The 10,807-nt window shown below is 39.6% G+C and overlaps 2 pseudogenes; both read left to right on the forward strand.

The window, feature by feature from the left end:
• Positions 1 to 375: 375 nt before the first annotated feature.
• LOC128215187 (heat shock protein 70 A1-like) lies at positions 376 to 4,571 on the forward strand (annotated as a pseudogene).
• Positions 4,572 to 6,853: 2,282 nt separating this feature from the next.
• Positions 6,854 to 8,706, forward strand: LOC128213486 (heat shock cognate 71 kDa protein-like; annotated as a pseudogene).
• The last annotated feature ends 2,101 nt before the right edge of the window (positions 8,707 to 10,807 follow it).

Raw genomic sequence — 10,807 nt, forward strand, 5'->3', positions numbered from 1 at the left:
AAGAGCTGTTTATGGTCATCACACAATAATGTTACATTACACCATTTCATCATAAATATAACTTATGGTCCCTGGTTGACTTGGGAACTTAGGTTTAAGTTTTAGGGCATGTCATGTCCGGTTAGAGTTTTAGGGCAAGCTGTGACATTCCCTAACTCCTATACCATTTGCTCTATTTACTTTTTAACTTTTAACACGATTGTTGACGGTATGGCCCTTAATCGACTTAAAATGTTTGGTTATTCTTTATGGTTATTAGATATTGTGACTCATATCTCAAACTCCATTCATTAAATGGACTTTATACTTCACACAGTTGTTCATAGCCATCACACAATTACGTTACATTACTCAATATTAACCATAACAAAAATAATGGCCCTTCATCGACTTAGAAAGTGCGGTAAAGTTTTAGAGACACTTGGTGGGTTTCATGCTAATCATCAACTTTGCATTATGATCGGCATTAATAAAACTTAAGCTAATTAACAATGTGTGTATACCACTGATTCAGTACCGTGGTAAACTAGTTTTCCTATGTCCGTACATGCATGTCGAATAGCAATTAAGAGAAAGAAATGTATTTGAAAAAGATACTCGCGGTCGTTGTTTACAAGCGGTTAACTAGTGTTCAAAGGTGGTTGGAATATTTGATCACACTAGTAGAGGTTCATGGTTTAATTGTTGACCCGTAATGAATATTTAGGCGTTGTTTACTCAGGGAATAGAAGAGCATTGCAATACAGTATTTGACAAAAACGAAAAAGAATAACTTTTGCGGATAATTAACTCGTTTCACGTGATGCCGTGGTTCACGGCCAATACGGCGTAGGGTGACCTTGACCTATGCTTGGTTTTATCGGTCAGCCAGATCAATTCCGAAATTGTATCAAGGCTTAATTTTAGCATTCTTCTGGTTGTGTTTAGCCTTAAAATATCATATGTCTTCCTAATATGGGAAAATCGTTCGCGAAAAATAAATACCTTAAACTTTTGAACAACCACAGAGCTAAAATAATCGCTTTCGATACTCCGTTATTTTATTCGTCTTTCTTTACCTTGGCCAATAAGAATTCTAGTGTCTCTTTACAATCTTTACAATGGCCAATTTGATTTCTAGTTTCATTTTACAATGACCAATGAAAATTTCAATTACATTCAGTTCATCTCTGTTAATTTCTCAAGATGTCAGGGTGAATTCAGTTGGCCTATGGCCGAATAATATTCGTCAAAACTAGATTTCAGTGCCAGTCAATGTAGTGTAAATGGAATAAAGTACCGGGGTTGCACCAACATTGTAATGAACAGACATTTGATTGTAATTCTTATGATTGTGATAAACACTAGCGGATTTAGGGGGTTGAGGATTATATTTTTACTTTTCTCCATAACTTTATATGTTTTTGAGGTCAACTCAATTAAAACTATGCAATGCTTTAAAAAACAACAACAAAGTTCTGGGGTGGTTTAAATGTTAAACTTAAGTAAATCTTATGGTCATACATAATTGACTTCATTCACTCTATTGGTCAGAAATAAATAACAAGTAATCCGATTAGCTACATCGTTCTTAGATCCAATATTGAATACCAGCACAGGCCTTATTTCACAAATATAATGGTCCTCATTTCTATAAAGTAGGGCCATTAAACTTCTGATGCATTCTCTCCGACAAAGGGCATTCAATGAGCATACATTACTCCCAGTGCTAATACTTCCTAATACAAGAAGTTGGTGAAGTGGGATTTTTAATCGCATCAAGTGATAGCTGTAGTTTCCTTAAGCTTAAGTCTGTATTAAATATATGTCACTGTGATCAGTTTTCCCAGTTCAAGTATATTGGAGTGTTTCTATAATTAGGAAACAAATACATTAGGTCGAATTTTCTCCCATTGTTTTGGAAAATGACACGCAAACGCAAGTCATTGTTGGATAAGGGATATAATTCATATGGTTAAATGTTTTTGTTCTGAATTTTGTTTTGTGAATGGGCACAATCACATAATAATATTTAGAAAATGATTAACTTAATTATCATTTTAGTAGTAGTAGTAGTAGTAGTAGTAGTAGTAGTAGTAGTAGTAGTAGTAGTAGTAGTAGTAGTAGTAGCTTATTTTGATAAAGAATACACAAGCCAAAAATACTGAGTTAAATCCACTGGAGTAACAATGTCCTGTACCAATAAGTTCGCCTATTTTCCATGAAAATTGTTATTACATGTAAAATCTCAAAACATTTTCCTGTTCGACAGCAAACTATTTGATTCTATAAAATTGAACATGTTGCTCTGTAATGAATGAATGAATTTGGGGAACCTATTTTCCATTTTGTAATTTTTAAAATTGATAAGGCCAATCACTGAAAGAAGAGAGCAATCTGGAACAATTTCAATATTGCTGATAAATTGTTCATTTCCAGAGAAAGATATTAGATTCCCTCTATTGTGAAGCTTCATTTGAAAACAAAATATCAACTGCATGAAAATTAATCATAAATGAACTGCTAAACAATGGTTATAAAGGTTGGGTGAATAATTGGTACGGACGAAAAAATATTCCTAACCAGTACAACAAGAATATGTATTTATAGATTATTTTGTATTTTGGGGTCTCATAGTCGTATATCAATAGTCATTTTCTGCAACGTTAAAACAAGGTTTCTTGAAATAATTCCTTGTATTTTAACTGTTGTTAAATAAAATTATGTGCAATTAGGTAAAACTTTTATTTTTTTACCTCCCAAACATGAATGCATGTCTTTCAAAAAAATTAGGGAGGATATTTGTGTTGACTTAACAATGGCTCATTACAAGAAAAAGTTGATGCATAGCATCAAGTCGGCGCAATGAAATTAGAAGAAAAACGTGCATGCAGATAACCAAAAATGGTTATTATTTCAATGATAATATTTTTTTATGTTGGGTGTACATATGGTCGAAGGACATTATGGTTTATAATATTGTTACAATAGTTTAAGCCCGGAATTATAGATATTCTGTTTGTTTTTCCAAGCTAATCCTCCGGTTAAAACTAAATTATAGCAAAAATATACATACGTTTTTTCGGAAGAAATAGAGTCAATGGACTAATACATAGATTTCAATAGCATGAAATTCACCTTTTATTTGTACCGGCATGCTATGTGAATTCTTTGCTTTATATATTGTATAAGTTTTTGTAACACATTTCACTCATACGAGTATATAGAACGGGGATAAAAATATTATACATCTAGAGGGAATTATCTGAAGTTCATTCCTTCGAATGACATTTTTGAAACAAACAATTAAGCTCAATGTTAATTTTTCTAAACTCGGCATTTTTGCTGTCGCCAAGGGAAATTATTGCGTAGGAGGTTTACAGACATAAAGGATATTGTAATAGTACCGTGTAACCTTCATCTATTTGGGCGGAATTTGGTATCAATCGGAACACCCCGACCTGTATCTATCTCGGAGATGGCCGAGTTGTTATGATTGAGTTGGTATTTAAAATCAAAATTTTCAAAATGATAAGCAGGGCTATTATAATTTAAGGTTTCCTTATCAATTAAAGTGTACAGTTTTATAAAACATACTAAACTTCATATTTTATCATGCAACGTGTAAACTTTTGAAAGCATTGTTCTTCAATTTATGAACTAGTCCCTTAGTTGGAATATTTCTTAAGTAATATCAAATATAGTCGGCGCCCTTCCGGACGCCGACTAATTAATCTCCCATGAAATGATGATTTTCCTTACTGTACAAAAGGATAATAATACACAGGGCAACGATCGGTATCGACCTGGGCACGACTTCAAAATTTAAGCTGGGAAAAGAACGTATTGATACTTGGTCTTAGTGGCAGTTTATTCGACCTTTCCATACCGACTATTAATGAGTGATCATTGTTTGAGGTTACATCCACTACCGGTGACACTCACTTTGATGGTGAGGACTTTGAGAATAGAATCAGTTCAGGAATTCGAACGGAAGTTTGGCAAGGACCTGAGCAAGAACTGCCGAAGCCTCGGCCGTGTACAGCGCGCCTGTGAGCGCGCCAAAATAACTCTGCCCAGTAACTAAGAGCCAAGCATCGAGATCGACTCCCTGTTTGACGGTCTTAACTTCTACACCAAAATCACAAGGGCGATGTTTGAGGAGCTCTGCCCGGACCTGTTCCTGTCGATTAAGGAACCAGCGGACAAGGCGCTCAGAGACGCCAAACTGAATGAGTCAAAGATTCACGAAGTGATGCACGTCGGTGGCTCCACGCGCATATCTAAGATTCAGAGAAAAACTGCAGGACTTTATAAACGGAAAGGAGCTGAACAAATCCATCAACCCGGACGAGGCTGTGGCGTACGGGGGGCGTCATCTTGTCTGGGGGCTCGCTGGTGGACGTGGCACCGCTCTCCCGTAGAATCGGGAGGCCGGTGGCGTCATGACGCAGCTCATTGATCGTCAGCAGCCAGAGAACAAAGGAGATTGCAGCTGCGAAAGTGACGGTTACCAGGGTCCCACGGTAGATGAAATGGTCCAATTACCCGTATACCATTTACCAGATTTTGTTTCTGTCCCATGCGTATAAAAAATGTTTAATTTTCACACATACTTCGGTTTTTATCTATAATACATATTGTTAATGGAGTAATAAGAACGATTCTCCCATCAAACATATGCATGTTTACAACCGAAAGTAGACAATTTTCATCAATTTTTAGTTGAATTTCACCAAAGAAGCTTACATTTAAGATAAACCAGTATTATCGAGTGCTTCTATTTTTTCGGGAAGTAATAACAAGACCACCTGTTTACCGCAATAAGCATGTGAACTTTTGAACATGGTCGAAAACGATTGGTTGTTTGATTTTTTGTTGATCATTATATGCAGAACTGAGGGAAGTTCGTGAGTCTATCGCTATCACTATCGATGACGCGAGTTCGCCTTCTTCTTTTGTATTGGCGACCTGCTGATGTTTATGGTAATGCTACAATTCACTAGCGGATCCAGGGGGGGGGGGTGGCGGGCGCCCCCAGTTTACTTTTTATTTCAATATTGGAGAACAAATAGTAATAAAATACGCCTGAAATGCACCTTTCGGATAAGTAATTGTTTAAAATTTCTGAGGGGAGCCCCCACCCCGTAAAGATTTTATACCACATTTGTCGGTTATGACGGAGGCGCTCAAGTCAATAGGTTAAGCTCCGAGTTTACGCTCCCTCTTACGTAAAATCCTGGATTCACCCCTGCAATTTATGATCTTCAAATTTGGAAACACGGTTCATAACCACTAAACGCCAGCTCCACCATTTAACGGTGGTGTAAAAAAATGAGCTGTCGACACTTCCGTGGTGCAGCTGTGCCCTGTGTTTACTTCTACAAAAGTGAATGTGATTTATATTTTATTTGACAATTTTATTAAACGGACATATTACGAAAATCGGAGAATGTGGTACCGTGTAAGAAAACTTATACTGCAGGCTGGCTACGATAACGTTTCAATATTGTGCGAACTGTTGTCCCAGGAGCTTTTCTACCGATTCGGACTTGTGAATATTTTGAGATATGCTAGCATTTCAAGTTCACCTCGTTGCTTACACATACCGTAAGAACTTTCTGGCGCATGCAAATATAACTGTTAACTTATGAATAGTACTTACGCCGGAACACAACAAAACTAATAAGCACTTTATCACACTGCAATATAGAATATTGAAAAAATTCCTGACAGGCCTTCAAAGACGATTGTTCTCTTTTTAATTATAGGATAAGTATCCATATGAGGAAAAATAATATATTTCAATGAATTTGAAGGCATGACACAAATGCTACTGGCATAAATCCGTGCATGACTTTCACTAAGACATACGGCTGCAATGGACACTATTCTCGCAAATAAAGATGTGTTTACAAGTCAAAAAACCTTTATGTTACTCCGGGCGCAAAACGTACTCGACAGCGCCATCACTAGAGAAACAGCGCAACCACTTTTATTATTACGTGCATATTTCCTTTTTAAGAAGTGCTTATTAGTTTTGTTGTGTTGCGGCGTAAGTACTATTCATAATAGTTATATTTGCATTCGCCAGAATGTTCTTACAGTGTTTGTTAGCAATGAAGTGTACTTGAAATGCTAGCAGATCTCAAAATATGCACAAGTCCGACTCGGGAGAAAAGCTCCTGGCTCCATAACTTGCACAAATGAAATAAATCGTAGCCAGACTGCAGTAAAAGTTTCTTACACGGTACCACATTCTCCGATTTTCAAAATACATGTATGCCGTTTAATAAAATTATCAAAGATTTTTTGCACCACCGTTAAGTGGAGCTAGCGTTTAGTGGTCATGTGGTGTCTAGATAGATCGGAAGTGTTCTCTGATTCGTGCCTAATATCCTTATGTTTCTTTCAATATCATGTTCCTGGATATTTACATGGTACTGGTGGTGTGAGTAAAAATAGGTAATGTGATGTATCTAACATTAGACAGGTTTAAGCAGTTATTTTTGTCGCGCTATTTTTAGCGACGCGAAAGTAGTGCCTAGACTACACATCGTACTAGCATGATACGGAATCCGAAAACGACCATATGGTGATACGGATGTTTCAATACGGCGTGCTGTATTTTCACTGTTGGGTATGGAAAAGGAAATTGAAAGGCATATACTAAAGTAACGTACGGATTGTTCCCCTTGCTTTACTATATATAAATCCGATGTCGTTCGAAGGTGGCCACTTTCAAAAAACAAAGCGACAGAAAAGAACTTAAAACGAAAACGACTATAAAGCGAGTATCTACATTGCAACGCACTGTTTAATTGCGATATAAAATATTCTACGTATATTTCACAAACTAAACTACAAAAGGATAATGAGCGGGGTAGCGATCGGTATCGATCTGGGCACGACTTACTCGTGCGTGGGCGTTTTCCAGCACGGGAAAGTGGAGATCATCGCCAACGACCAAGGTAACCTCACAACGCCTAGCTATGTCGCCTTCACGGACTCCGAGCGGCTGACCGGAGACGCCGCTAAGAACCAGGCGGCCATGAACCCCGGCAACACGATCTTCGACGCCAAGCGCCTGATCGGTCGGGACTTCAGCGATTCAAACGTCCAGAGCGACATGAAACACTGGCCATTCAAAGTTGTCAACGCCGGCGGCAAACCAAAAATCCAGGCCGAGTACAAACATGAGACGAAGACGTTCGCACCGGAAGAGATCAGCTCAATGGTGCTGACCAAAATGAAGAAGACGGCGGAATCGTACCTCGGCAAAACCGTCCGCAACGCCGTGGTCACCGTACCCGCCTACTTTAACGACGCCCAGCGGCGAGCCACCAAGGATGCCGGTGTCATAGCGGGACTAAACGTTATAAGAATGATCGATGAGCCGACAGCCGCCGCCCTGGCTTATGGACTTAACAATGATCTGGGTGGTGAGAAGAACGTATTGATATTTGACCTTGGTGGCGGTACGTTCGATGTATCCATATTGACCATTGATGAGGGATCATTGTTTGAGGTAAAATCCACTGCCGGTGACACTCACTTGGGTGGCGAGGACTTCGACAATAGAATGGTGAACCACCTCGTGCAGGAATTCAAACGGAAGTTTGGCAAAGACGTCAGCAAGAATCTCCGAAGCCTCCACCGTCTGCGGACCGCCTGTGAGCGCGCCAAAAGGACACTGTCCAGCAGCACTGAGGCCAACATTGAGATGGATTCCCTGTTTAACGGTCTTGACTTCTACACCAAAATCACTAGGGCGAGATTCGAGGAGCTATGCGCGGACCTGTTCCGCTCGACCATTGAACCAGTGGAGAAGGCGCTCAGGGACGCCAAACTGGACAAGTCAAAGATTCACGAGGTTGTGCTCGTCGGCGGCTCCACACGCATCCCTAAGATTCAGAAACTACTGCAGGACTTTATGAACGGCATGAAGAGAAGAAATCAATCAACCAGGACGAGGCTGTGGCGTACGGGGCTGCCGTGCAGGCCGCCATCATGTCCGAGTATCCTTCGGACGCCATCAAGGACGTGCTGCTGGTGGACGTTGAGCCGCTCTCCCTTGGTATCGAGACGGTCGGCTGCTTCATGACGACGCTCATTGAACGGAACACAAAAATTCCGAACAAGGCCACAAATTTTTTCACAACCAACACAGACAACCAGCCGGCGGTCCCTATTCAGGTCTACGAGGGCGAGCGCGCAATGACCAAAGACAACAACCTGCTCGGTCGGTTCGATCTCACGGGTATTCCGCCAGCTCCCAGGGGCGTCCCTATGATCGAGGTAACGTTCGATATCGACGCAAACGGTATCATGAACGTGTCTGCGGAAGATAAGAGCACAAAAAAACGAAACAACATCACGATCACGAACGACAGAGGGCGCCTCTCGAAGGAAGACATCGATAGAATGATAAATGAAGCTGAAAAATACCGGGAAGATGACGATAAAACACGACTCAGAATCGAGGCTCGCAATAAATTAGAGAACTTTCTCTTCAGTGTAAAACGTGCGACAAAGAAGAACGAGGGTAAATCGTCGCCTGAGGACAAGAGAAAGGTCACGAAAATATGTGACGAATGTATGAAGTGGCTGGACAATAACACGCTAGCGGAAGCGGAAGAGGTCGAATACAAACTGGATGAGCTTCAGAAACAGTGTGCCCCGATCATGGTGAAGCTGTATGGCGGCCAGCAGCCAGGGAAAACCTGAAATAGCGCCACCGGAAGTGCAGGTTAGCAGGGGCCCACGGTAGACGAAAGGGACTAGTTACCAGTATACCATATATGATTTAATAGAATTTTTCATTTAAAGCTGCAATCTCACAGACTTACAGTTTTTCCACCTTCTTTATTTTTTGTCTTGGAAATATTTGCTAGGCAGTGATGAAAGACTGCTGACAAAAGATCAGATCGCAGATTTTCATATTTCCATTCCAAATTTAATGTTTTATGGCTTATACCGTTACAAACGGTTTAATAAAAATGCATAAAACATTAATTTTTGGACGGAAATATGAAAAACTGCTATCTGATATTTTGTCAGCAGTCATTTATCACTGGTCTGCAGTAATTTATGCAAAAATTTGCTTGTTCCAAGACAAAAAATAAAAAAGTTGTCAACACGTTCAATCTGTGAGAGTGCAGCTTTAAGTACTAATTTTATTTATTATAAACATTTGTTTAACCTATCAGCTGTGTATAACTGACTTTTGTATTGACTAGTATATCACAAGTAACATTATCTGAAAGACATTTATTCTAGTAATAAATTGTATTTTATTGTTCATTGATTAATTTCTTGTTACATAATTTGATCACATGTGCAATTGTAAAATTTGTAAATGAAATACTTAAGTTTGTTGTTTGTTTGCTAAGAATCGTATACTAGTATAGGATGAAGGAAGAAACAACGACTTAACACCAGCCCCCCCGCAACCAACCCCCACAGCACCATCCCGCATCCACCCCCCGCAACCAACCCCCACAGCACCATCCCGCATCCACCCTACGCAACCAACCCCCACACCACAATACCGCATCCACCCCCCCACACCCCCCGGAGGTTTATGATTTCCGGCCTGATATTATCTTCTGGTCTGAGGTAATAAAATCCAGCTGGATATTTGTTTGGCCGGAACTATATATTGATTACCCGGTCGTGAAATGTTTCCCTGCTTAACGAGTTTAACTGGTTCCGAGTACGACACGCCAACCTACCAGTTCACTATTCTGGGAAACACATTAACTCATTTAAAGCACCCCCAAATGTGTGCCAAAAACGAAAACAAAAGAAAACACGTTTTCAAGCCCGGTCGAGGAAAGCTCGTTTACGCGCTTAAAGCACTCGCAAATTTGTGCCAAAAATGAAAGGACCGGCTCGGTCGGGAAAGCTTTTTTCGAGACCACTATGATCTCATAAACAGTTTTTCTATAAATGAGCAAATATATGGAACAGCTTGTGAATAAACTTCAATTCTGAATTTTAAATATTATCATAATAAATAATTTTCTTACATTGTTACATTTTATAGTGATGTAGTATCTCTTAGTGTTTCGAGTATCTGTTATTTGTTCTTAGAAGCCCTTAGTAGCTCTTAGTGGCTTTTTACAGGACCGGTTATAACGGTATGGTTAGGCGTTTCAAATAATACCATAGTATGCTCTTCCGTTATCATAAGCTTAGCTAATTGTCTGTTAAACATCTACATTGTATTAGCGAAGTTTGTGACTAAGTTTATGTGAAATTGATCTACTTCAGATATACTTTTACAAGAAATCTGTATCCAGACCAACCTCTATGGTTCTGTAAGTTCGTAAATCCATTGTGCAGTAGAAGGGGTTGCAGAACCCTCTCAACTCAAGTTACTTTGAGCAGCAGCCTGTATTTTATCCTACGAAACAGGAAAAGTGACCAATTGTGCTTACAAATGTGCCTACAAAATACATAAAACGGTTGAAGTTATGCAAATGTGTTTGCTACCGATTTGGGCAAATTGTGAGATCCACCCATTATCAAAAATGTTGATTTGTATAAACGATATAGTTTCCTAATTCAGTATAGTCACGGTACGGAAATTATTTCTCGCTTAACGAGTTTACCTGGTTCAGAATACCACCAAGCAAGATACGCCCACCGTTCACAGTTTTGGTTAAGTTGTTAACTCGTTTAAATCACTCGCAAAGTCGGTCCAAACATTGGCACAATATCCGTTTTCCGACAGGGTCTTGTACTCAAGGAGGCGGATTGCCCTCTTATGGGTGTTGTAGCAGACACTCTCCTTTCTTCTCATATAGGTCACCAGTCTGAGAAA

This window comes from Mya arenaria, chromosome 13, assembly GCF_026914265.1.
Source record: "Mya arenaria isolate MELC-2E11 chromosome 13, ASM2691426v1".
Lineage (NCBI taxonomy): Eukaryota > Metazoa > Mollusca > Bivalvia > Myida > Myidae > Mya > Mya arenaria.